Source organism: Brachyistius frenatus, unplaced genomic scaffold, assembly GCF_029030835.1.
Source record: "Brachyistius frenatus isolate BFR_SWC_R1_liver_20210118 unplaced genomic scaffold, ASM2903083v1 Contig_127, whole genome shotgun sequence".
In the NCBI taxonomy this organism is placed as follows: Eukaryota; Metazoa; Chordata; class Actinopteri; family Embiotocidae; genus Brachyistius; species Brachyistius frenatus.
Window position 1 is genome coordinate 385,147 of NW_027210726.1, and position 27,736 is coordinate 412,882.

Below are 27,736 nucleotides of genomic sequence, written 5' to 3' on the forward strand. Positions count from 1 at the left end.
TTTCCTCATTTTCTTGTGCTTTTCCTTTGTTCTACTTCCCATCTGGCTTTTTTTCTCAAAGTACTTCATACGCTCTCTCTCTCTCACTTCCCTTCTCTCTACAGTAGACCATTTGGCACAAACCTCATCTCTCCTCCTCTCATCCCTCGCTCTCACCTCAATTTTCGGCTGTTGCATAATTAATTAGCAGCACTGTTCACTATCAATGCAATTACTCCAGGGAATGGAGAAAGAGAGAACGGGGGAAAGAGAGAGAGAGAGAGAGAGGGAAATAAAATGGGAGAACACGGGCAAAATGGAGATGCCATGAAAAACATAGAATAAAAAAGGAGGAGAGATAGAAAGGGAGGGTAATTTTGGCCCTTAAAGGCATGTAGTCAATATGGGCTAAAACCAAAGTGGTAATTTTGACAATGAAAAATCCATTTGGAGGCTCGGGGATCCAGATGGAAACAACACAGGTTTGGTTCAAAAGAGAATATCAAACAGATCCCCACATTAAACATTTACTTCTTTTCAGACTTTATCTATATATTTCTTTGTCTGTATTACATTTAAGATGTTTGATTACACTGTGTTGCTGGGTCCAGATTTAAAGCGCTGCATAGTCGTCATCGTCCCTCGTCCCCCCCCTGACTGAACATCTGCATACGGACACAAGTTGAAAGCCTCACAGCAGATTTATTTGTCTGAGTCATTATGAAAGTGTTTGCATGTGTGAAAACCCGACGCCCAATCCCCAAAATTATTCATAAATTTATGTCAACACTCGCCTGTTTAATCTTGTTTGGACGAAGCCCAGACTCCCTCCAGTCTTGATCTGGCACTGCTGATGTGTCACACACAACCATATGTATCAGCACACTGTGTACTGTGACCCATAATGACCTAATAGGGAGGATAATGATACATATATGGGTCAAATTTATGATTATTCTGTTCATGAACATTTGCAGCTGGAATACAATTGTAGAAATAAAGATATTTATGTTCCAATTGTTCTCGAAAGCTATGATGTCATGTGAAAGAATGTGGTTTCAAATGACTCACGTGGTGTGAAGTATGCAAAAAGGTATGCACATTTTTCAACCAGAATCTGTGTAGAAACTTATTTTTTTTCTTTGGTCCACATACATCTGGCCTCCACAATTTTTGGCATCGCGGCCCAAAAGGGAGGCTCGACGATTACAGGTCAAATCGAGGTGGCTTATTTGTTGGTGATTGACCCAGATAGGTTCAGCAACATTTACTGGAAATGACATTCAGGCTGCTGTCTGGTTCATAACAGGCCTATCAGCTGGTGTATTGTTACAACGGAGAAGGTATTTCTATTTACTGGCAGTAAAAGCGACAGTATGACCGCGCCAAAATGACAAATTATTTATTGTGTCAGCGTTTTCACTCCGTGCCATTTACCAAAAGCCCTCTTTTAAAGAGGAGTAAGAAAATAGAGTCGCGTTTCATAGCATGTGGAAACTTTGATCATTTACGTGCTGAGGGCAGAGAGCAGAGATTTAGCCAAGACCCATTACAGTACTTACTCTATGGCAATTAACACAAAGCCGGTGCGTTCAAGGATCGATGCCATTTGTCTGTCTTTAATTTGTCAGGCAGACATCATACTACGCTGCTGATGTTGAAGTCCGGCGTTTCATCCGTGACTGAGGGATCTGTGGAGTGTGATGCATATGGAGCGGCTCACCATACCAAATCGCCAAAAGAGAGATGATGTTCTCTGGAGTCTGACAACCCGTAAATGACAGATGGGCTAATACGACTTAATTCCCTCCGCCTGTAATTCTTTGTCCCCTTCTTAACTATGTAATTGCGATTCAAGGCTGGATGTATTTCCACATACAATGCAACTGGTGTCATTATGTGCTATTCTTGGCAGTCTGCTCCGCTCTCTGTCATGAGCTGTCAGGTCTGCTTGATTCAGTGGAGATACTCGTGGTCTTTACTCTGAAAATAATAAACAGGATGTGTTAAAAACATGTCAAGGAAAGAGAGATAGACACTCAGAGAAAGCTATTTCAGCTATGTCTCCCTATTCATGCGCAGCCCATTCAAGCCTCTTTTCATTGTGGTTCCTATGGCTTTACTTTCAGACATCCATTACTGAAATAGCAATTATATGAGCATTAATGAGTGAGTCACACAAAAGGCCGGCAAAGTGGGGGAGGAAATAGTTTTAAAGGAATGCATAAAGACCACATACAGTCATTTGTATGCATATGAACACGCATGCACAGAATAAACCTGGAAGGTATTCCTCATTGCAGGCAAATGTATTCAATGATATTGTCGCAGCGCTTTATCACTGGAGGATGTGATTTGCATTGAAATGTTTTTTTGTTGTTTTTTTTGCTGTTGTGTTAATTGTTTACTGTGGGATAATTAAAGCCTGCCTGTCATTAACGATGATCACTGCTCTCTGCAGATGGAGGCAGTGGTGACAGACCCTGACAGAGGGGAGGGCACCAACAAAGGAGGCTCACGGGGGGGCGGGGGAGGTGAGAGAGCGAGAACGAGGGAGAGAGAGGGGCCACACCGAAGCATGATGCACGGGAGGTGTTCTATCGGCCTATCACAGACCCACGAGTACTGGCGTACATGTTGACTGATATGCACCAACATTTTTTTATTTTTATTTTTTTACAGCATATAATGCAAATAAAACAGCGGTCTTAACTTTGCGGCTGTGGCTGTTTATTGTGCTCGTAACCATCATTACATCATACAAACAGTATATAAACCATCTTTGCAATGATAGCTCAAGCATCACTATTAAACATCGGAAAGCTGATCAGGGGACTGCTTAAAGAAACAGACTTTGCAAATACTTCACATTTAAGTGCGACATTAAAATATTTTAAAACGAGATTTTAAAACTAAAAGCACAATCTGGGGAATCATCAAAATCCCCTAAACAATGTTTTCCCGCAAGATTACATCTCATTACTTATCCTCCTTATAATATTACCCACAACTTGCCATAGAAAACTGTGTGTATATCTGGTCTGAAGTATGTCTGAAGTACAGACGTTGTCACTGCAAATGATTCTTTTACAAACACTAGTTTTTTGCGCATCCACTACTTGCATATCTGACCCTGAACTTGATAACTTAAATGGAATACAGTTGTTATGGATGCAATTAATGACACTAATTTCTCTACTGTGAGAGAAAATATTTATTTTGGGCATGTTACCATGCCAGTGTTGAGCTCAAAGCACCACTGTGAATAAATACTACCTCAAATAGCTGCTATACTGGCTATAGATTTAGTCTTGTTTATTTAAAAATGAGATTTACTGTATATTCTGTAAAGACATAATCTTTATTATGTTAAAACCCCTTGTTTAAAACGTTTTTTACATTTGGATTTGTAATATTTTTCTTTTCTAAGTTAGGGTTTAGTCCAAGTACGAATAGATAAGTTTTGTTTTGTTTTATTTTAATTTAATTTTGTTGCATTGTCTATAAAACATATATACACATATATACACAATGCAAAAAAAAAAAAAAAACAGTTGGAAAAATTTTGAATTTGACTGTACAAGTTGTTGAAACTGAAATACAAACTAAGTTAAAAAGAAAAAAAGAAGAGGGACTGTGTTGGTGAAAGAGCATCCATACGACTGCTAGAAATGTTTCTGTACATTTACGACATTAATTCCGTCATCTTACTGATCATTCACTCATATCAATTTGCAAAGTCATAATTTCATAGGTTTTTAAATATTTGGGGAAAAAAAAAACCGCGGTCATGATATTCAGTATATGCAGTGATAAACATCACTGGCATAAGTTGAAAAGGCAAACTGTGTATCCTTTTAATTATTCAACCACAGCGGTGGAAGCTGAAGTAATAGTGTGGATTGTGTTTGTTTTCATGGTTGTGTTGGCGACTGTGTGTTGAAGACAGAGAGCCGTGTGCGAGGTCGTGTCAGTCACCGCAGGCTGGAGTGGATGTGTTTGTTAGTGCGTGTCTTTCTCCATCACTGAGTGTCCATCCACATTAGATCCTATGGCAGGATTAAGTGGCACTGCTGAAGGTACACGGCGGCCAGGAGTGGTTATATCTTCATTTGCGTCTGGCAGCTGGTGATTTGTTCCTGTGCACGTCTCACAGGTCTGTGTGTGTGTGTGTGTGTGTGTGTGTGTGTGTGTGTGTGTGTGTGTGTGTGTGTGTGTGTGTGTGTGTGTGTGTGTGTGTGTGTGTGTGTGTGTGTGCGCGCGTATGTGTGTGTGTGTGTGCGCGTGTGTGTGTGTGTGTGTGTGTGTGTGTGTGTGTGCGCGCACGTATGTGTGTGTGTATATGCGAGTGTGTGAGAGATTGTGTTTATGTGCGTATGCATGCATGCACACAGAGTCGGGAGTAAATGGGGAGTGAAGAGATTTCAACTCAAGCTGATCGACTGTGTGTATATCACATGTAGTGGTGAGTGTGTGTGTCTTTGTTTGTGTGTGTGTGTGTGTGTGTGTGTGTGTGTGTGTGTGTGTGTGTGTGTGTGTGTGTGTGTGTGTGTGTGTGAGACACCGAATAGATGGAGTGATAGGTGGTAAATGTGAGGAGAAGGCTAATCTCTATTGATAAGAAAGGAAAGATCACAGGTGAAGGTTGCTGATACAGAATTGATGAGTTGAACGCCGACCATGTTCTTCTTCTAAAAACAATCTAAGCTGGAGACACCTGGGAACGCAACTTACAAATGAAAGCAGATAGAATGAACACCGCAGCAGGGATGACTTGTTGTGTGTGGAGTAGTCCTGCCCGTCAAAATGTTAAAAATCACCCTCACTAAATCCAGGTTTTGAGGTTTGGAGCTGGAAGTGACCATATTTGGGTAGGAGCGAGCGGGGGGATCTGACTCTATCTGATTGGAAACCCGAAGATACCACGTTTATCCACCAATAGCCGTAACCTGACTGCACCACAGGCCTGTCAATCAAACAGACACTCCCCCCCAAACACACAGTTTTTTTTAAGCTTATTTCATGATTAATGAGAGGATTATTTTCAGATGGACCGCCAGAAAACTAATAAGAAGGAGCGACTTTAACTAACAACACCAAAATGACTGGTGGAAAATATTTATTGACTTTCATGACAGAAGTTTAATGGGAGTCTAAGGAGCCAGCGGATTTTAGCAGCCGACCCTTAGAGGCCCTCGGTGGTATTGCAGTTTAAGGCACTTTCGCATAAGGCCTCATTTTTCAGACTCGGAAGCCAGGTCCACTTTTATATACAGTTTGTTATATACTCTCAGGTCTGATTGAAAACCAATGATACTACTAAAACAGACTTAAACACAGATAACAGGAAATAAAAACACCAATTTAGTTTTTCTATCCATGCAAATGCTTTGCTAAACATTTGGAGACGAAGCATTAGAAAATGCTTAAATCCTCTTTTCTCAATGATCCAGGTTCACCACTGTGAACTGAGCCACAGCTTCTTCAAATCATGTCCTGTGAAACAACAATGTGTGAACTTTTGTAATAATAAAACTTGTAAGACGTTCTACATTAATGAATGAAATTTAATGGAGTAAAGTGTGCAGGCATCAGCTTCATTTTTCATTTATAGATCTTAAAGAGGTATCGATCTTGTCAACTCCTGATAAGAAATCACATGAGGATATGTCTCAATGTGAAAACTGTCTTTTAAAGCGAAGATTGTTTCTCCGTTTAAAATCCTGTAAATGCACGGGTCCATCTCAGCAAGTCTTTCTCAGTTTGTCTACCATGTTCTGGACCTACAAGAAGCTCTAAAATTCAGCAGAACTGTTTAAACTCTCGTCACTGTTCTAGTATTGCAGCACAGATCCAGTGTTTCAAGGACTCTGCTGTTTCTTGAAGGTATGAAATACCCAACGAGGCAAAATTGGGATTCAGTGGCCACAACTGCTCGTGTGCTGTTGGATGTGTGTGTGTGTGTGTGTGTGTGTGTGTGTGTGTGTGTGTGTGTGTGTGTGTGTGTGTGTGTGTGTGTGTGTGTGTGTGTGTGTGTGTGTGTGTGTGTGTGTGTGTGTGCATATGCATCTTTAAGTGAGAGACGCGAAGAGAGAAACAAGCACGGATTGTTTTCAGCCATCTGCCAGTTTTACCGCCCCACGGCAAAAACAAAATGACTATACATAAAATAAGTACAAAGGAATTAGACGCACTGGTGTGGGATATAAATTACACAGTTTGCAGCATGTGGGCCAGCCCATGTTAATTTGGATCCAGCCATGCTTACCCATGTATGTCCTTCCTCGCCCAAGATTACAATGCCAACTTCCACTAGCACCTGCTTCCTCTCAGCTCCTGCCTGAACAAACCAAAACATGTTCATATCAGCATCAGGTTATGCTTGACTTTAAGATAACAAAAAATTGCATGTAGCAAACAAAAGACTGATGGCAGCTGCAAAGGACTTTTCATAATTTTTTTTTTTTTTTAAAACACAATTTGTGGAACAAGAACAGTGTTCAGACTTAATTTCCTGACTTAAAACCTGGGTAAACTATGTGCGTTCATCTTCCAACTGTGCCAATCAGCTCTTTGTCTATCTCGCTGCCCCCAGGGTCCTGGCCCATATGCCTGCCTGGTCTGCAAGCCTGATCACACAGGTCAGGACCCTGCCAGCTTCACTGGGACACCAGTGTGTGTGTGTGTGTGTGTGTGTGTGTGTGTGTGTGTGTGTGTGTGTGTGTGTGTGTGTGTGTGTGTGTGTGTGTGTGTGTGTGCATCCATCTGTTACAATGGAGGTGCATCGCGTGACAGATCCCCTCTGACCTCAACCCTGTGGGAGAGAATGTGTGTGTGTGTGTGTGTGTGTGTGTGTGTGTGTGTGTGTGTGTGTGTGTGTGTGTGTGTGTGTGTGTGTGTGTGTGTGTGTGTGTGTGTGTGTGTGTGTGTGTGTGTGTGTGTGTTGCTGTTGTTACACACTACATAAGTGGCGTGTGTTTAGATGCTTCGGTCTATGAACATGTACAGATCTGAGGGCTTGCCAGAGGCCCCATATGCCTGTATCCATCTTCATAAGCGCCCAATAAGCGTGCCCGACCCCGCAGCCACCAACATCGCCGGCAGTCCATTGAACACCCCTCTCCCACCCCCCCACCCCAACCCCTTCTCCCCTATCAACGTACTCCGAACCAGATGGGGTGCCAGGGTCACCTCTGACCCCCCCGCCGCTCTGTGACTGATGGGACAGCCCAGCCCCGTCACCCCCCCTATTGTACCCTGATGGGCATCTGACACCACTCAGATCCATTCATTAAGAACACGACCACCATGCACCTGAGCTTTTTAATAAGTCTGCCAATCAGTGTTTTCCTATAGGCAATACGTTGCCATAAATCTTTGTTGCCACAAATTTATCATTGTGACCTAATCAGTCATTTGTCATGTGGCACCTGAACTTAATAATAATGCTGACAATCAACGCATTAGGCATTAGAAAGCTGCTGACCTGTGGTTAAAGGGTCAATTCGCCCAAATTACAAAAAAAACAAAACATTTTTCTCACTTATATCTAGTGATATTGAGCTACGCTGGTAATTTTGTATTTGAGATATTTGGCTTCAAGATTTCTGCTTCCATCTCAACACCATGGGGGTGAATGAAATATATTTTTTTCTTCTGCTCACAGCAGTGGAAAAGAGATGTCTAAAAAAAAAAAGTGACAGTAATGTGGCTTTCTAGAAAAATGTGTCTTTGTAACCCGTGGATAATCCGCAGACGAGCCTGTTTCTTATCCACAATAACCCAGACACTAAATTTGGAAAGAAATGTGCCATTTTTTTCATCTCTGTTTGAGCCACAAATTAAATGTCATTCCCCTCTGCCATAATGGGGTGCATTGATCCATCTTTGAGGCATAGATCGGGCTGGATATTGTTCAATAACCTTTAATAAGGGTACTGATACAGTGATGTCGATACTGGTTCCTGAGCAATACTTTTTTAGTTACCAATTTTACCAATTAATTTATAATCAATTTTAAGAGAAAGAAAATCCCTTTACACATTATGGTAAAAAATCTGTAATCTTCAAGCAGTTTGGAGGGAGGAATGTAACTCTGGTTATTTTCTGTTGCTACAATTAACCCATGTCCACTAAAGGCCTCACCTGCTAGCTATTGCTAGACATTACAATTTACCAATGTTCCCTCAATGCCTCACGTGCTATTAAGTAGCTGAGGAGCCTCCAGTGTCCAGTTACAGTAGACAGGTATGTGGCCAAAATGTTTTTAGAAAAAAGTAACATAAGGAGTTCAACTGTATGATTCACTTCCCGAAGCTGAAACCAAGTGTTTCATTTTCCTGAGCGCACTGCTTTAATAGAGCTTCTGTTCTCTGGCAGTAAAGAGATTTACCCCTGAGTAAATGTAGATGAAGTTATGCATTTTAAGGGAAAAACATATTCGTGCGGATGCAGCCTAGGTATCGAAATTTGGTACCAGAATGACAAGGCATTTTTTGACGCTAGATAGTATTGATGCAATTCGGTCATTTCCATATAAGTATCAAAGTTTGGTGCCTGGCCCTAAGGGCGGATCTCAAAACATTTGCATATAAAACAAAAACAATCTGCATACCAGAAACAATTAACTTTGTAATTTCAGTGAACTGACCCTTTAAACCCAACCTCATTTCTCCATGGCTGGATGCAATCCAAAAAAAACACTCTTTCCAAAGCTTTATCTACATACTATCATCGAAGTTAGCTATGTGTAGAGGTTTCTACAAACATAAAGAAATTGTATCAAAGGAATGCACTTCTGTCAACATTTTCTGTGGCCTTGTATTTGTTTCTGCATTTTGACATCCACGTGTCCGTCACATGAACTGTTCTGGGATGTGAAGGGTTGCTATTTTTGTCGTGTAAAGTGTAAATCGTACACCAAGGCCATCAGGAGGAGGTGGATGTTTGTCTCAGAATCTGAGGGAATGCCTTATGCTAACACTCTGAGACACATTAGCATACAGACTCAGCCGCAGCTGTTGTAAATCCATTTTTCTCCTTGCAGATCTGTAATAAACACCTTCTTTGCTTATGAGAACTACTTTTTTTTCCCTCTTGTGATGATTGTTTTTTTTTTTTTTCCCAATGTGTGGCTTATATTATTATGCGATTGCTATAGACTGCTGCAATATTAAGTGTAATGTTTTTTTTTTGGCATGATCTCTATCAGTGAATCGGGTGAGATTGAAATCATACGGTTGCATGCGCCTGGTGGTGTGCAAATCTCTTTAGGGCAGAGGTGATAAGCCCAAAAAAAAAAAAAAAAAAAAAAAGAAGTTATTTCAGCCAAAATGCCAGGGAGGGTTGAAGAGGTCAATCTGTTTTCCTCACAGACAAAAATCATTATCTCTGACTTTTGAACAAGAGATTACTTCCCGTCCAATACGAAACCGCAATTTCTAAAAAAGTGCTTTAGCCCCCATGTGGCCTCATTGAGAACAGTGTGTGCTTGGTGCACTTTGTGTTTTTGTTTTATGACTATTTTGAACAAGCGCAACAATATTTCAGGGAACAAACACAGAAAATACCATGAACAAACAAGATAGATTAAACAAACAAAAAAAACTAGTGCCAAATATTGTGTAGGCGGCAGCAAAAGCACGAGTGCATCATAGGCAACACAACCAGCATGTGAAGCTATGTTTATACAGAATGATCATACATTTTACAAGAAAGACTGTAAGCAAAAGGAAACTGAATCATGGCCTTGTTGAAGTTAAAAAATCCTGCTTTTGATCCGTCTTGTTTTGAAAACAGTAGGTTTGAACTGGACTGAGAGCACTGGGGAAATATCTGAAATGAAAACAATCCAAAAAGCGATTTGCCATCTGCAAACCATATCCTTTGGGGAAAATGTGCATATGCAACAGTGAAATAACTGAGGCAAAACCATTTGGGGCTTTAAAGGTCAAATGTTGGCTGTGAAGCGCTGTCCATACTCCAATGAAGCCCCTGGGGCCATGTTTTGAAGTGAGCGTTTAAAATGAGTACAGTGAACAGCACGACCAGTCACCTCTCGCATCGGGAAGGTTACACTATTTAAAAAGGGCACCCTGTCCTAATATGAAGGGCTCTCAGGACTGCGTGCCACATGCAGTCGTTCTGCAAGACCATGACCAACTGCTCTGACTAATAGTGAATGTGTCATTTCAGAATGCTTCTTCGGTTTCACCCTCCACGGGTACACTTTGGTGTTGACCTTTTACATTTGAATATTGCTATAGATTTCAGTGCACATGTTTGACTTAGCAAAATTATGCTTTTTAACATAAAAAATAACAACAATAAAAAAAAATTCCTCAAGTCTGACTGTGTCCTGTGTTGATATGTTCTAAAACAGATATTTAATTTTGTAATTTTATTCTCAAAAGTTACGAAATAAGAAGGCATGCTGGGAAATGCTCATTTGTGAAATGTGTGAGGAGCGTTTGGGGCGAGGAGAGGGGCCCCCAAAGTAAATGTTTTGTTAACATTTTGTTAAATGTTAAACTGCAGTTTACTGGTGCTCACAAAATAATGCCTGCTAAAGAAGCATCGTAGGCTGTGGAGAGAAATGGGGGGCTTTTAACTTTCGTAAAGCAACAACGCTCCTGGGTGGTAAGCAGCAACTGTGATACGTTTACTTAGCCTGCTGTTACCAGGCGCATATTCGCTGTATGAATACAGAGGTGCCTGGTGATTCTCTGCAAAGACAGGCTTCAGTGCCATGAAACGTATCAAGACAGACTGAAGGAGCAATCTCAGCGTAAACACACTAACAAGACTGCTCTTCAGCGAGATAGACAGGGCGTGAGGTCACTGGACAAGCAAATTCGCATTTCCCATCATGTCTTTTTCTTTGCAACTTCTGTGAATAAAGCAATCAAATGAAATCAGTCTAAGTGGGGGTGGAAATATTCATTCATAACAAAACATACAGGTTTAGAACCTTTCAACAATGACAAACTAATATAAATAACAAGATGTGGCTCAAAACCATAAATGCACAGAGTGGGGAGGTGGTATGTATACCTGTATCAATTCTGCCCTCCTCAAATGCATCTGTGGATAATTTCACTTCAATTGACCCATGTGAATGAGAGGTTGGTAGATCTATTCCATGTTATTATTATTATTATTTTTTATATCACAGTTATCATCAGTACTGGTATACTGTGACAATCCTACGTTTCACTTGGATATAATCTCAAATGCAAGAATCCTTTCTCAATACAATTCCTCACAGATGGGTTTCACCAAAACTGATGATCAGCATCCACTTACAAATTTCTTTAATGTCAGTAAAGTCAGTATTTGGGCTACTACAGCAAAAGTTCACATCTGCAGCCTAATCTGATTATTTTCCACATGTTTAATTTGCTTTGTTTGCAATGGCAGACCTTGTAAAATTTAGGAGTCTAATCCCACATCTGTGTTTTGTGTGTTGCCTTTCCACTCGATGAACCAAGTCAGTGTTTCACTCTAATTCAATCCCATGGATTATCTCTGGGGACGACAAAAACATAATGGGTCCTCATGCTGAGTGGCTAGATGAGTCCCCTGAATTTGCACTCAAATTGCTATCAAGCTTTCATAAGGAGTTTCCACAACAGCCTCTGTAATATACTAAACCAAAAGAAAAAGCCAACAAAATGTGCAATAATAATCCTTTTCGGAAAATACAATAGCTCCAAATTAATGAGATGCAGATTCACGTTGGATAAATTATCAAATGATCACTGTGTTTTGCAAAATATTCTAATTTAGGGTGGATTTATAGATTTCAGGCATGGGCAATTTGTATGGGATTAAGAGCACGGAGAACTTGTGCAATTATTACAAATCTCAAGGTGGCCTGAGGTGATGTAAACCCTGTGCAAAATGTGAATTATTATTAATCTAAATAGACACCTTATTCCAAACATAGTAGTCTGAATGCCATGCACATTTTTATCGACAGCTATAATTAACCTTTATTCAGGTTGAATTAAATGACTGCAACTCTAATCTAACAATCAAATGCTTTCGTTGCTGCAAGGATATTGTTGCTACGGTGACAATCAACATCATTGTTCCATGTGGCCTGATTTGGATCTAAAGACTTGACTTTGAGAAAACCACTGAATGATGAAAAGGCCAGGAGGCAGCTGCTCAGAAAAGCCAGGAAAAGAATGGCGACTGTGAAGTGGTTATGAGGTTAAAAACTCGACAGTGATCCAACAAAATGTGACACCAGTTTCCTTTACAGTAAACCTAAAGCACTAAAGGGTCTTCCACACCTGTTTTATTACTTCATCCGGAGTTGCTTTTTTGGCTTCAGATAACTTTAACTACTGTCCTAAATGTTTGCTCAGTGCGAGAGGGACACGTAATTAAAGCAGACTTTGGCCGTTGCCGTCGCTCCCACCGAACAACTCTGGATGACCTCAACAGCATGCGTCTCATTCAATATCTCAAAAGCTGTAAGCGCTGTTAGATAGGGCCGCATTGATTTGTAAGTGCTCTTTGTAAGCACAGAAAGCATTTACAAATGGTGCCGGATGGGAAGGGTTGTCTGCCTCTGGCCAATTAATTAGTTGGTGTCACAAATGTCATCAATGCTGACATACAAACTGACTTGTGAACTGTACAAGCTCTGGGGCCTCGTGTAGTGTAAGTATTAACATAATGAAATATTGACAGTGACAAGGCGAGGCTGTCAATTTGTTACACACTAGAGGGGCATTAGCCGTTTTTACCCTTTGCCACTTTCCTCTGTGCTAAATGAGCTGGTGTACGATGATGAGCTGGGATTCAACAAGCCTAAAGCAGAAAGGCTTATTGATTTGGTTCTCTTTGTTTGCTGTAGTTGCAGCGATGCCACTTTAACTGTGGTGGCACTAAATAACAAAGATGATTATATACAAATTCGATTCCAAACTGTGCTGCATTTGTGGCCCTGGATGTCCACAAAATGACCCGTAGGCTTCTAGCCATGCTGGTGGGGGTCTAGATATGGTAATCTTTGGTCTGTCGGTCCACCACTTCACTACCAAATGAAATATTTTGACAACTATTGGATGGCACAACCATTCATGGTCCTCAGATTCTCAGTTCTACTGACTTTGGCGATCCACTTACTTTCCCTCTTTCGCCACCGTGAGGTTAACATTTGTGGTCCGGAGCGAAACATCTGCACAGTAATTGGATTGATTGCTGTGAAATGTGTAATAGATATTTAAAGTCTCTTGAGGATACATTTATTTGAATTACCAGGTAGATGGAAAGCAAATTCTATTCCAATCAGCTTCAACTGTAGTTGTGTTCAGTGCTAATAAACAAACATTGGTATACTCAAATAGCCAAAACGTTAAAATGTTAACATACAGCGTGCATGTTAGCTTGCTGACATTAGCATTTGGCTTCAAAGACTGCTGTGCATAAGTACAGCTTCAGCTGCTAGCAGTGTAAGAAGTATTTAGATCCTTAATTAAAAATGATCAATATTACTATAAAAATGATCAATTATCAATATAGCACTGTACAAATACTCCACAGCAAAAACTCCTACAGGAAAAATCCCACTTAATCCTGCTGACTGATATAGTATTATTTATGACATCATTATATTATTGTTACTGAAGCATCAGTGTAAAAGCAGCATGTTACTGTTGTAGGTGCTGCAGGTAGCGCTAGTTTGAACTAGTTTTATACACAGGGACAGCAGGTACATGTGAGGGGTTGTCAGATGATTGCTGGGAAGGGAAAGAAGAAAAAGCAACAAATCGTTTTTTAGTTTTTTCTAATCTTAGATTTTTGGTGGTAAAACGGAGATGTTTAGAGGGAAAAATAACCGTGTCGAAGCTGTTTACAACTCGTAGACATCTCAAATGAGACTCTGACTACACACTGCTGTTTCGAAGATGTCAAAAGCCAAAATGGCAGAAAACCACTGGTTTTAATCTTTAACATGTTGTATTTTAAAAGCGTAGTATATTCATAGTCTATATACAAAAATGGGCATATTCTCCAGATCTGAAAAGTGGAGCCAAAGCAGAAGTGCACTAAAGTGCATCATTACTAGCAGGGCCACTACAGCCTGGCTCCAAAAAAATCTCTCCCTCCAATAGACTCCAACTCAAATAGCATCAACTTCTTTCATTAATAGAAAGTCAATATCATTTTTTTCCACAGATCAATATGGTGTCATTCGCTAAGTTCCCTCCTTCTGATCAGGGTTCTGATGATCCTTCTGAAAACAATCCCATCGTTAATTAGATTTCAGGCCTTAAAGAGAGGTATGTTTGGGGAAGTGCCTGGTTTGATTGACATGCCTACGGTGCAATCAGGTCTCCAGTACAGGTGGGCGGGGAAAAGCTTCCTCAAGTTCCAAGTCAGATCCACCCCTCACTTCTCCCCAAATGTGATCACTTCTGGCTTAAAAAAAAAAAAAGACATGATGGCGATGGCCAAAATAACAAACTCTGCCAGAGCGTTAAAACAGCAGTTCGCAAATCAATGGGTGACGTCATGGTGGGTTACATAATCCAGGCAGTCTCTTAATCAGGTCCACAGGAAACATCCTGGAAACTAATGTTTGGAGCGATAATTGCACCACGTTGTTTCTTCATGTTTTCATAACTGGTGTCTCTGCCAAACATAAACAATTTAGCACCACACACAGGCAGGTCCATCAGCAGTGGCCAACATCTCTGATGTCCTGGGATGACTAAAACTGTCCAATAAAGAAGCTACGATTCTCTGTGACTTGTATCTCAAAGGGGGGTGGGGGGAGAAGGATTCTCGCTGTGCCTTAGCGAAAAGGACAGCATTCTGCGGGTTTACTTGGGTGCACTGGTTGAAGGCAAATAATAATGGCTGAACAAAAAACAAAAAAGGGAAGCGGTGTACAATGCGTGTTTTCAAGGCACAGTTTACTGGTAATGAGGTACTGTCAACCTTAACAAAACAAACATAACAAAGCAAACTGCGCTGCCGTGGTTTGGACCGCAGGTGTGATATTACGATTACTGTTTATTCCGAAGTGCACAAAATGCAACACGCCGTGCAGCACACATTTTCTGTTCTCTCCTTGCTAAATACAATGAAAAAGAATGTTTATTTGTATACCCAATGCAATTTCCAAGTAAGGGACGACCTGCGGCTCAAGAGCAATAACAGCTCCTGCTGATGATACAGCCTGTAGTCAATGAGATGGAGGAGTCGGGGCCCTGAACAATGATTTGACTCATTGTTTGTATTTCCAAAGATCTGCTATGGGAAATGTCCACTGTCCGCTTCTTCTCATTCTGTGGCCTTAAAATCACTGTTTGTCTGCGTTAGTCATCCTCTCGCCCTCATACCTTTTCCTTGGTCGCCTTGTTCGCTATCTCGCCGTGTCTGCTTTTTCCCAGGCGACCCCTGGAGCCCCTCTGATCCCAAACAAAGGTAGAGCTTTTGAATTGGCTTTGGTGGGTTTGGGAGGAGGGGGAGGGGGGGAGGAGGACTAAGAACATGTAATGTATCTGTTTCTACCCAGGCAGCCAGTGGGAACAAATATTGACATGTAATTCTTCCTTCTGCCCTTCTTCTTCTCTGTCTGTGGCCAAACCTTCACTTCCATTACATCTGTGAGGGAGAGTAGGAGGCAGAGTCGGTGTCACCGGGGAGACCGACATGAATGATATATTTTTCGTTCTTTTCTCCCGCTCCTTCCCTCCTCAGCGCGCTCACTCGCTCTTTTTTTACCGAGGCTGCTCCGCTTTCGCTCATGTCCTGTGTCGATCTCTCTCCGGTGAGAAAGCGAAGCCCTTTCCAACAAGGTAAATAACCATTAGAGGGTGAGTGAGTGGGAAAGAGTGAGATGGCAAGGCGGAGGCAGAGAATGAGAAATACAGGGGGCAAGAGATGAAACTTGGAGAAGGTCATTTGTTGCTTTTTTCAATATCCTCCAGCCCCCCTGTCCTACCTTTTATTTTATCCAAGTGCCTATTTGTCTTCCCTCGAACTGTATCTTGACTGGAGCGAGACAGCGAGGGCCTTTTACTATTCACGACTCGTAATATAAGAGCACAATGGCTGCTTCTCACAATGTAGTAAGATTTCTCATTACATCTCTTTATTTATCTTGCCAGCACAGACACAGAGAGGGATGGGGAGAGAAGGAGGCAGCAAAGTGACGTTAAAAGAAGGGAAAATTGGTGATTTCTTGGATTATTTAAGCCTAATATCCTGTTCCACAAGGTGTAGTGTTTTGTTGTGGGTGGCAGTGATGTAACACATCCAAGGCCCGGGTACAGCTGGCGCTCCGCTCTGCCGATCAAACATTGGACGCATATTATTGATCACAGATGCTGCTGGTTGCCTTGGTTGCTTTAACCCGGTTTGCCCTCTTTCTTGCCGTCTGTCTTTCTTCCTCTTTTGTGTCTGCGTCTTCGTTCCTCTCCCGTTTCTTCTCCCTTCCATTCCTTCTGCCTTTCCCAAGCGCCCCACTTCTCATCTTCCTCCATCTGCCGCCCTTCGCAGCATCCCCTTCTGCTTCTGCTCCCATCCGTCTGACTGTCTTCTTTGTCTGCGGAGGCCCTCTCTCACCGTCAAGACATCCCTCTCGCCTCCCTCCTGCTCCTCCGTCTCCGAGTGTCCTTAGGAGACACTTGTAAACGAGGCAGGGGATCATATACTTGAAGGTTATGAAGGAGAAACAGTGAATCAAGTTCAGGACTGTCCAAGTGTTTGCTCTGCATCCGAGCACCCTCGCTCGTTTGCAGCTTTCATGAATAATTGATTAAATAATGGGAAATGTAATGAGGGAGATGTTCTAAAATTCAAATTCAAATCAAACAACTATCCGTGGCATTCGCCTGCTCTTCCACGAGCAGATCTCGGCGGTGATTGGCTGCCGGATGGGGCTGTGTGACTGCAGTGCTCGTTGAGGCGTGGAGGGAGGAGATTAATTCGAGGATATTTTGGGGGGGGGAGTGTTGCAAACACACAGGTGAGTTTGTGCGTACTCGAGCACGCAAAACATGACACCAAAGCTCAAGCGAGTCGGCTGCAACATTTGTGTCTCCGCCGCTTCATCTTCAAGAGTAATTGTCAGTGACACAACTGCCCCTTTCCTTTAGGCCTCGCGCGGCCGTGATGCATGTGTTTATACTCGGTTTGTCACGTGCGTGAGCACGCGACGGGGGAATCTGACTGTACTCTGTCTAAAAAAAAAATCTCTTAAAAACGCCTCGGTGGTTCTGACTGGATGCGTGAAGAAGTCGGCGTGTGTGCCTGTCTGCACCACGCATGTCCATTAATGTCACGCTCCGGTGGCGCTGAGAGTGTGACATGACGGATCCGAATGTTGGTGTTGGAGCGGTACCGAGGAGGGGAAGGAGCGGCGTCAGGGGTGCTGTGCCGTACGGAAAACGCATGTTACCTCCACGTTCAGTCAGGTCTTCCTGCAGCGCCAGCCTTAACTCTTCTGTCATTTATTGTCCCTGCAATCTTTTTCCCCACTTACTTTTCAACTGCTTCCTCTTTTTCCCCTTCCTCTGCCTTCTCCCGTTTCCTTCCCTCTCCATCACTCACTCCATAATTCCACCTCTGTATCACTCCCCTGCTCTCTCTCTCTCACTCTCGCAGACATTTCGGTCCCACTCTCCGACACTGCCAGGGCACAATGCAGGGATCATTAGTGACTTAATGGAGGTAGCCCTTTTCTTCAGGGAGGAATAACAATGGCAATGAGCAGTATCCACTCCTTTGCCCTCCCTCTCCTCCCTGCCTCTATCCTTCCCTCTTTATTCCCCCCTTTTTTTTCTATCTTGTTGACTCTGCGTGCTCACCCTCGCTTCTCCTGCAGTGACAGTGACACGGAGTGCTGTGTGTACGCAGTGTAAGAGGGGTCCTCCTGTCTCATTTACACTGATATTGGACCGGGTGTCTGGTGTGCGAGTGCGTGTGTGTTTTGACACGGCAGCGACCATCACTGCCAAATAACGGCATAAGTGTACTGTGGTGTGACACATCGGGAAGAACAAACGAACGTAGGATGCTTACACAATCACACACACACACACACACACACACACACACACACACACACACACACACACACACACACACACACACACACACACACACACACACACGCGCGCGCGCAAACACACACTCATGCACAATATTTTCTGTTCATATTCCTTCATCTCAGCAACTTTCTGACAGTTTATTTTTGGTGCTATTGTTGCATAGAGAAGGGGAGAAAATGGCAAATCAGTGACACATACCTGAGGCCTTAAAACTGGAAAACGTAATGATCCCACACATAACTGTACACCCACGCACGCACACTGTAACACAACTTGCAACCCGAGGCTCACATTTGGACTGTCTGAGGTCAAAATTGTCAAGTTGTGATTAACAGAAGAGAGGAGTACTTTGATATAAGTTGATGGTCAGGATCATACATAAAAATAACTCAAGAGTACACTTTATATACACTTTATAGAGAAATAAGTGGACTTTCAGTTTTTTGTTTTTTTTTAGGTTTGCATAAGCTAAGGATGGGTTTCCTCCTCCTTAATATCGGGCCAACATATCAATATTTAAATTTTTTTGTAGTCCCAAATATCGGTATTGGTATCGGCCCCGAAAATCCAGCATCGTTTGAGCTCAATCAAAAAAAAAAAAAAAAAAAAAAAAAAAATGAGTAAAATGTCTTTTGGAAGACTTGTTCATCTGTGCAGTGGATCTCTACAGAGAGTTCATTTTGAGGAGCTGTGGAGCTGTGGACCAGCGCCTCATTCAAACACTTTATGTTGGAATTGCCTTTAATTTGTCACCCATCTGTACAGACCCTACACACTCATACATACCAATGCCGCCACTAATTGGGCTCACTGATAAACACTGGGCACCAAGTCACAAATTGTTGGCATTAAATTTTCATTGTATAGATTTGGCTCATCAATATGAATGAAGGTCTGCTGTGAGTTTGCAGCAGTCCATCTGTGAGAAGATTCACAGCAGAGCATGTGTGTTATCGTGCGCACAAACAAACACACACACACACACACACACACACACAGGACACTCTCATGCATCATGCAGATTTACTGACTTAGCACAGGCCTGTGCTGCACACACACACACACACACACACACACACACACACACACACACACACACACACACACACACACACACACACACACACACACACACACACACACACACACACACACACACACACACACAGTGTCTGGTCTGGCCTGACAAACTGCTCCAACTCGCATCCCTTTATTTACCCAGCGATGTGCCCTGTGTTCCTCCACGCCTCCCTCTCCATCCCTCCCTCTCTCCATCCCTTCTTTTTTCTTCCCTCCTTTAATACGAGTCTACCCTGCAGTTACCTCCACCCCTATCACTGCCAACCGCTACAAATCACAGCAGCAGAAAGACTGAAAGGACAGAGGGAGACGGTAAAAAAAAAAGAAGGGAGAAACAGAAAATGTTGAAGGGAGGGGAGGCATTAGTGAGGCTCTTTCTCTTCTTTTTTTTTTCCTCTTCAACAAAAGACCAGTGGGCATCCATCTCAGGCCTATCTGTTGACACAGGGCCACAGAATGAGCAGCCAGCTGGCTGGATCAACATGGATGAAAAATAGTAGAGTCACAGCAGCAACAACCACGACTATGACAACAGTTGCTCCAACAAAAAACAACAAATATAAACAACCGAGACATTAATGAAGACTGCCAACAACTGAATGCAACATGAAGGGGGGGGGGGGACGATCGCGACAATAACGGCATCCAAGAAAAAGAAGATCACACTACCTGCGATGACAACAACCAAAACTACTTCCTCTAAGACATCAACAATAATGACCATCTGCAAGAACACCAACAAAAGAAAGCTGCTCCAACCATAGCAACAACAGCACGAGAAAACACTACCACCTCCAACAATTGCAGTGTCTGCTACAGCTATTATTATTTCTGCTGCCCATCTGGGTTTTATGTCAGTTTGTTATTTATTCCCCCCCCCCCCCCACACTATTCCATTCTACTTTTCCGTTTCTCCCCAACATCTCTCTCTCATCCATTTTGCAGCTGGGCTGGTGCGAAATCTGAAAACCCTAAATCCAAACTTTGTGCGAGGGGGTAAACAGCACCCAGTCATTTCTCCGCTGCACACCATCATCTTCCCTCTCCATCTCTTCTCTTTCCTTCTCTCCTCGCAGTCATCAACCACAGCAATCAACCGAGATCTTCACTGAGAGGGAGGGTGCACACGGCATGAAGAGGAGCGGAGAGGGATGAAGATTAAGGAAATAGATGTAAGAGCGCAGCTGCTTGACATTAGAGGCTGGAGCTGACTGGTCTATTGAGGTACTGATGGCAATGTCATTAATTTTAGTCAGGCTTCTTTTAGATTCACAGGCCACATTTACAGTAAACGTGACATCGTCTTTAATGTAATACCAGTTTTAAGATATCAATATTTACAGTTCATTGCAAATTCTATATTTACCGTTTTAAACATTACAGGTTGGTGAGAGTGTGACTTTAAACTAAAGATTCAATCAGTGTCTAAAAATATACTGTGACCTCAACACGTATAATTTATTCAATTGGGCTTGTGTTGTCAAACAATCCGTGTGATCACATGATCTAAAAGCATGTAAAGTCGAGGAGCGCAGGTGGAATCCTTGATCGGGGGAATTATGCATTTTACTCCTGTTGATCTTTTTTGTTGTTGTTGTTGTTGTATTTAACAGTTTAATTGCGAGAAGATGGAGTCATTCGGACCAACCCCTACGACCATATAGGTTATTTGTTCCTACCCTCAAATACGACTCGCAGGAATTTTTCCCAAATTAGCACGCCTGGTTAAGTTTAGGCCCAAAGCTCAGTTGGTTATGGTCAAGGAAAGATAATGGCTTCGGTTCAAATATATACTTAATCCATGTTGTGCGCTAAATTTGCTATTCCTACTTCTACGACTTTGTTATGCAAATTTCATCGTCATGGTAACATAAAAAAACAAAACAGGAAGTGAACAGTGGTTAAAGCTGCATTAACTGGTTTTTATTAACACTGCATTTACTGATTTTTTTTTTTTTTTAGGCCAGATGGGGGCAACAGAACGAGTTACGAACAGCATTGATGTGATCACCTGTTTTTGAACATACAGGTTAATCATTGTCTATTAACACTTTCAGCAGACACAGAGCAACATAAGCCTTCATTTCGAGTGAGGTTTCTGTCCATCTCGTAAATGTTAAGCTCAATATTAACTCATCTTTTTTTGCTCCGTTTGGGTCTCCACCAACTTCCACCTCTCGAAGCCCTTTAGCAACTAAATGCGCCAACCCATTCACCAGGCAGTTGCTAACTTGTCTGCTGGTCGACACGGGGCAGGTAGCACTTTTATCACAGCTTTCAGTCATAGCTGTAAACAAAGTTAATGAGAGGGAGGCTGCAGGCATTCAAATCCAATACCGAGCTCGAAGATATGACACTTCAAAGTTCAATCTCAAACTCAACAGATATTTCTTCATTAACGGTCTCTCTCTTACATTATACCCAGTGATTCCATCTATTCTTAATATGAAAATATTGATTGGTGCAGCTTTAAAAACACACTTCCAGGCACTTTTAAAATTCAAAATCTTCATCCTCTAGTTGCCTCCACGTTGTCCAAAGTCTATGTTGATGAAACCTCCAGTCGTGACTATGTTGACCTTCAAATATCAAAAATTCTTTCATGCATTAGCACATCTGAATTACAGCCATTTGCCAAAACACTGTTGAAAAGTACTTAAACTCCTTTTTACATGTTAAATAACGTCTATTTCAGGCATCTGTGGGCAGCACAAAAAGCAATACGCTACAGGCAGGAACTTTCTGTTTGAGCCTAGCTGGACTGCAAATTTCCGGGCCGATGGTGTTGGTGGAAATGAAGGAGAGTGAGCGATGATGGCGCAACCACAAATCAGTAGAGAAGCGAGGAGGTGCAGAGGGGAATGGAGAGGGAGGACTGAGATAAGACTGGTGAGGGGAAGCAGTGAGGGCCGGAGCGGCGAGAAGTGACGAGAGCTGATCTCTATTGATCACCACAGACAGCTTCATTATCAGCACTTACTGGACACACCGTGAATTCAAAACCACTTCCTCCCGTGTGTGGGTGGCGGGGAAACTAAGAACTTGTGTGTCTGTGCTGTGTTGAGTATCCAGGTTTTTAAATTGGCAATGCGCATCTGGCGGTTTCGTGTTTGCTCACCTCCAAGATCCATTCTCTCGATCGAAAAGGCAACTTCTTTTCATTTGAAAACTACTGAATGAAGGTGCTGTTTGTTGTAATCAGATTACCTTAATACCTTTACACTGAAATTCTTTTTGTCATAAATGTGTTTCTTTGTGTGTGTTCATGTGAACCTGTGTTCACTGAAGATGTTCCCCCAAAGTCCTCCAAAACAGTTAGAGTGAGCGCTTTCACCGGCAACACATTCATGAATTAATGAGCACGACTGTTGAGACATCTCTCTGAGAGCCGGAGAAATTATTGAACGATCAAGGAGGGCCGTATGAGAATGAAAGAAAGACGGAAAGAACAGGAAAACAAAATGGTCTTTTGTGAGCAGTAACAACAAGTCCTCCGTCTGTGCGATGCAGTTGTAGGAATCCACTATTAATAGAGCTTTTGAAGGCCATAATCAATATCAGCACAGAAAAAAAGTGTTGTTTCATAACTCCCGATTTGATCTCTTTTCTAGAAAAATACATATTTTAGCGTTTGAACAGTAAGAAAAGTGATATTAAGTAACTACAGTGGTCACATTTGAGTTCTGTAATATGAGATGTGTACTTTAAAAGAAATAATTCACCATGTTGGGAAACAGGCTTCTTTTATTTCTGGATATACTGATGAAACTCTGTTTGTATGTTAAATGTAAAGCTTAGCACAGCATAAAAACAAGGGGAGTCTGTTCTTATAGGTAAAACAAAGTAACATGACATTAGTTTCACCTTACAATCGTTTAATATATATATATAGAGCACTTATATTTACTGTCCGCCATTTAACTTGTCTGATTTTTTTTTCACTATATAGTGCCCTCAAAAATTTGACACTAGAAAAAACAAGTAGTATCTGTGCCATGTGCACTACTTTTGGACAACAAGCGATGCAATGCAGCACATTTTACAGATTCCCAGATGATGACTCAACAGCCGACGATGATGAAGATGAATGACGATTCTCAAGTGTTCAAAGTCTCAATTTACTGCTGACAATTAAATTAACTTTTGAGTGTTCATTCTGGGCAATATTAGTGAATGAGTCAACAAGGGTAGGGGATTTTGGACACAGGTGCGGAGTATCTGCTGGTTGCCCGGCAACTGCTCATGACCGAAGAAATAATCCCCGTGAAAAAGGGTTAGCCTAATGAGATATGTTAATTAGAGAGCGTCAGAGATGCTAGTCTGCAAATTATTAGCCAAGATAGCATTACACTTTGATTCCAGTCCTCGTGCTAACCTAAATTAAGTGGCTACTGTCTTCAGCTTCATATTTAACAGACAATACGCGAGAGCAGATTCAACGTTCCCATCTCACTTTTGGTATGAATAAGAAATACATCTATTTCCAGAAAAAGTCAAAGCTTTCATTTAAAAACCAAAAATAAGCATGTACATGTGATTTATTGTTATAAACTAAGATTAAAATAGTGGTAATGGTACTAATGGCTTACGTAAAACAAAATCAAATGAAATAATAACGTGACTAATAATAAATTGTATGATGATGCAATGATAGTTATATTCTGATAAAAGTAACTACTTTTACTAAATGCTGAAACAATTATTCATTCATAAAAATTCAATCCAACAATTTTCAAAAGCAAACTGTTCAAGCTACATGGCAAATTGATTTAGTTTGGGTTTAGTATACAAATCGGATAAAAAGTCACCTTGGTCTGTGAAAACTTGTGATAGGCATGGTTCACTATTGTCTAATTTGTCTATTTTAAATTATATACAAATGGTTGATAGGGTAATTGATGATGAAAGGTTTAGGGAGGTTTTCAGTGCAGACATTTGACTTGTTGCAGTACAACATGTGTTACTTATAACATTGTTGTTGGCTCTATTTTATTGAAATGCCACAATAAAACCATTACAATGTGATTCATTTGATGCTTCACCACCTGTGACGTGTCAAATGTCTTCTACGGACGGCATATTTTAGTAGGACATGTATTTGTAATAAGAGTACATTTATTGTGAGTAAAGGATTTGGATATTACTGAGGAAAACAACAACTGGACACTAAATATATACAATAAGTGTGTAACCAAACATCTGAGGGGCCAAAATGTGGTACTGTATATGAATAAAGACCAAATTCACCATCATGTCTGATATAATTAACGGAGTATAAGAAGAGCTCTAACTCGGTGGACTGAGAGGCTCGTCAGCGAAGGCAACATGCACCGCATTAGCTCTCTCTTCACGGGTCTCTCTCATCAGTTTCCTGCAATAAAGCCGGGGAACACTGTCCAGTCCACATCCAGCCATCACATCAATGAGCGCGCCATCTAAAAGCATTGAAGGATACAGCAGCAGATAATATGGCAGAGCGAAGGAAAACTGGGTATAAAGCATGTTCACTTCAAATCTTCTTTTCTTTTCAGCACCACCCCCCATACACACACACACACACACACACACACACACACACACACACACACACACACACACACACACACACACACCCTCCACTTCATATCTTCCTTTCATTACCTGGAGAGGAAGCGGTGGAGGGGAGGAGAGAGGGGTTGAGATTGAAGGTAGTTAGTGGTTGCTGGAGTTAGAGGTGTGTGTATGCGCGTGTGTGCGCGTGCGTGTGCGTGTGTGTGTGTGCGTGTGTGTGTGTGCGTGTGTGTGTGTGTGCGGTGGTGGTGACGAGGCGAAGGGAAGAAAGAATGAGCGAAGGTTGGCGAGGTGTTGCCTTGGCAACGGGGAGCGGGGTCCTCGTTAGCCCAGCAGGTGCTAATAGAGATAACAAGGGGGTGCTGGGGGGTTTGGGGTGGGGGGGTGGGGGTAAGACAGAGACCAGACCAAAAACCCCATTTACACCACTTTACCTCTCCCAGCATCCTTTGCTTCTGAACTCCCACCGTCTGCTTTAGACCTGGACTCATTCCCCCTTTTCCTCATTTCTCCGTCGAGCTCATGCTACCCTTAATTCTTCTTCTCTTTTTTTTTTTTTTTTTTTTTTTTTACAGCTATTCCACTTTAACCATCTCTTTCCATTTCAGCTGCACCGGTTGCACTCATTTCAACAACTACCGGCCTCATTTTTTTTTTCTTCCTCACTCTCCCTCTCTCTCCATTTCCACTTTTCTTCTCCAATCCATTTTTGCCTCCCTCTTTAAACCTCCTCCTCTTTTCCTCCCCTTCATCCTGTCCTCCATCCATCCTTACAGTACTTCAAGATGGATAGAAAATAAAGTCCTCCAGCGGCTCTCTCCATGGAGAGGGAAAAAAAAAAAAAAGAGGACGAGAAAATAAAAGCTGAGGAGGATGGCGAGGGCAAAGGAGGGGAAAGGGGGAGGAGAGAGTGAAGAAGAGACAGAGGGAGGACATTCAAATCAATACTTTTGCTTGTCAGGTTGTATCCCCCCCCCACACACACACACCTCACTATACTTCCTCTGTATCTTTCTGGCTAAACACACACACACACACATGCGTGTGCTCGTGCTCTGGCCGTGAACCCAGCAGCCGCCGCCATTTCAGGTTGTTTTCTCTCGCTCAAAGCTCTCCCTCTCCCTCTCTCCCTCTGCTGCCCTGGCCATTTTGCTGCCTCTGACAAAGCCTCTTCACCAGACATTCAGCAAAAAGGACAGATCTTACGCTGTCAGTTCATGCATTTCGAGTTCATACAACCTGATGCTAATTAAAATACAAGTGCCCAAGGCCCGGCCACTTAACAGCACAAAGAAAACACAGGGACTCTATTCGGCCACTTCACATCAATTCGGCCGGACGTATTCGAACGTGAAGTGCTCTGCTACAAGTGTGTTCACAATGTACATTTGTGAAATTGTATCACACGACAGTATATCGATTTTTTTTTTTTTAATTATTTTTTAAACATTTTAATTTTTATTTTCACAAGGTCAGTTTTTCTGTTCAGATATGAATACATAAACACCAACTCATGTACGTGTCACCAGTAAATCGTCAGCTCCGGTGCTGCCTGCTAACACTTGCATAAATTATTGTGATATAGCAAGCTGGTAGAATGTAAGACGACTGACCTTTCAGTAATCTAGTACATCTGATGCAGGCTGCATACACAGAACAGACAGCATAGCCCAAGGTACACCTGCACCTTCACCTCAATGCAAATCTGTCCCTTGTTTTTTTTTTTTTTTTTTTTTTTTCTTGATTCAAATCCAAAAGCAGAAGCTTCCTCTATATACAAACACGGCCTCAATACCCTAAAAAGCTTCCTGTCATGGCAGATCCTGAGCCCCATCTGTTAACATACCTGTCAAGTGTCTATTCTTACCCGTGAAACTCACACTGTGTGTCTTTAGCTGGCATCTCGGGGCCATGAAATGAAAATCTCATGGATCGTCACACTACCAAACCAAATAAAAAGCAAGTGTATGTTGTAATCCTGCTTCAGTGATACAATTCTGATGCACTGCCGAGCTCGGCAGTGGAAAGCAGTTTAGCGGGGGTAATTTCCATTGTCTGCTATTTTTTCCAGGCGTCATACGGCTGACCTCGAGAGTGTCGTGAGCCTGCGCTGCAGCTGAAGGCGGCGTGTTAGTGCCGAGGTGCTTCAAGGACTTAAAGGTCTGATCAGAGGTTACACTGATTTCTACAGGTTTTACATTAGCCTGCTCCACCTCCACTGTAGTCGTGTTGTTAGGTATGTGTTGGTCGGAGGCGAAAATGTTCTGCAAACCATTACAAGGAAGCAACACAACTGATTGTTACCCAATATTGTGACTTATTTATTGCGTGTAGGAGTAAAAGTCTTTTATTCTGCTTGTTTAAATTCCTGAGAGTAGTTTATCTGTCAAAAGAAAGCAGAGCGGGATGTAGATGTAAGAGCTTCAAACTAAAATTCATGATTGATATATTTCAGTACATCCGAGACTTCATGGAGGGTTTTTTTTGGTGTTTTGCTTTGTTTTAGTAAAATTGCAAGAATTGGCAAAAACTGCAGATCTTTATCTTAACTACTAAGGAGAGTCATATGAAATCACCTCATATGATAATGACACACTGCACATCACAGAAAATATTTCAGCTCTCATCTCCTGAACTTAAAGAACCTGAGGCTCAAAATTACAAAACAATTCCTGAGTAATAAAAGTAATGTAGCTTTTGAAAACGGTCTGTGTGCCCACAGAGAGCCTTTTATTTCAACAACATGGAGTCATTCTGGGATAACGTTTTTAAGGCAAGGAGTGGTCACGGCAAATATGATTGGATTCAAGTTAAGTTTACTAAAGTGTTGTACTTGAGTACAAATATGAGGTATTTGTACTTAACCGGAGTATTTCAATTTCATGCGAAGTTATACTTCTGCTCCAAAATTTTACATTACATTTACATACATTTTTCATATCCTTCCTGTCCAGTGAAAACCATGAATCTGCAAAATTGGTGATTCTGAAATAGTTTTTTTCCTGATCAACTGATTGTTCCTTTATGGGATGAGAAAAATCGCTTAATAT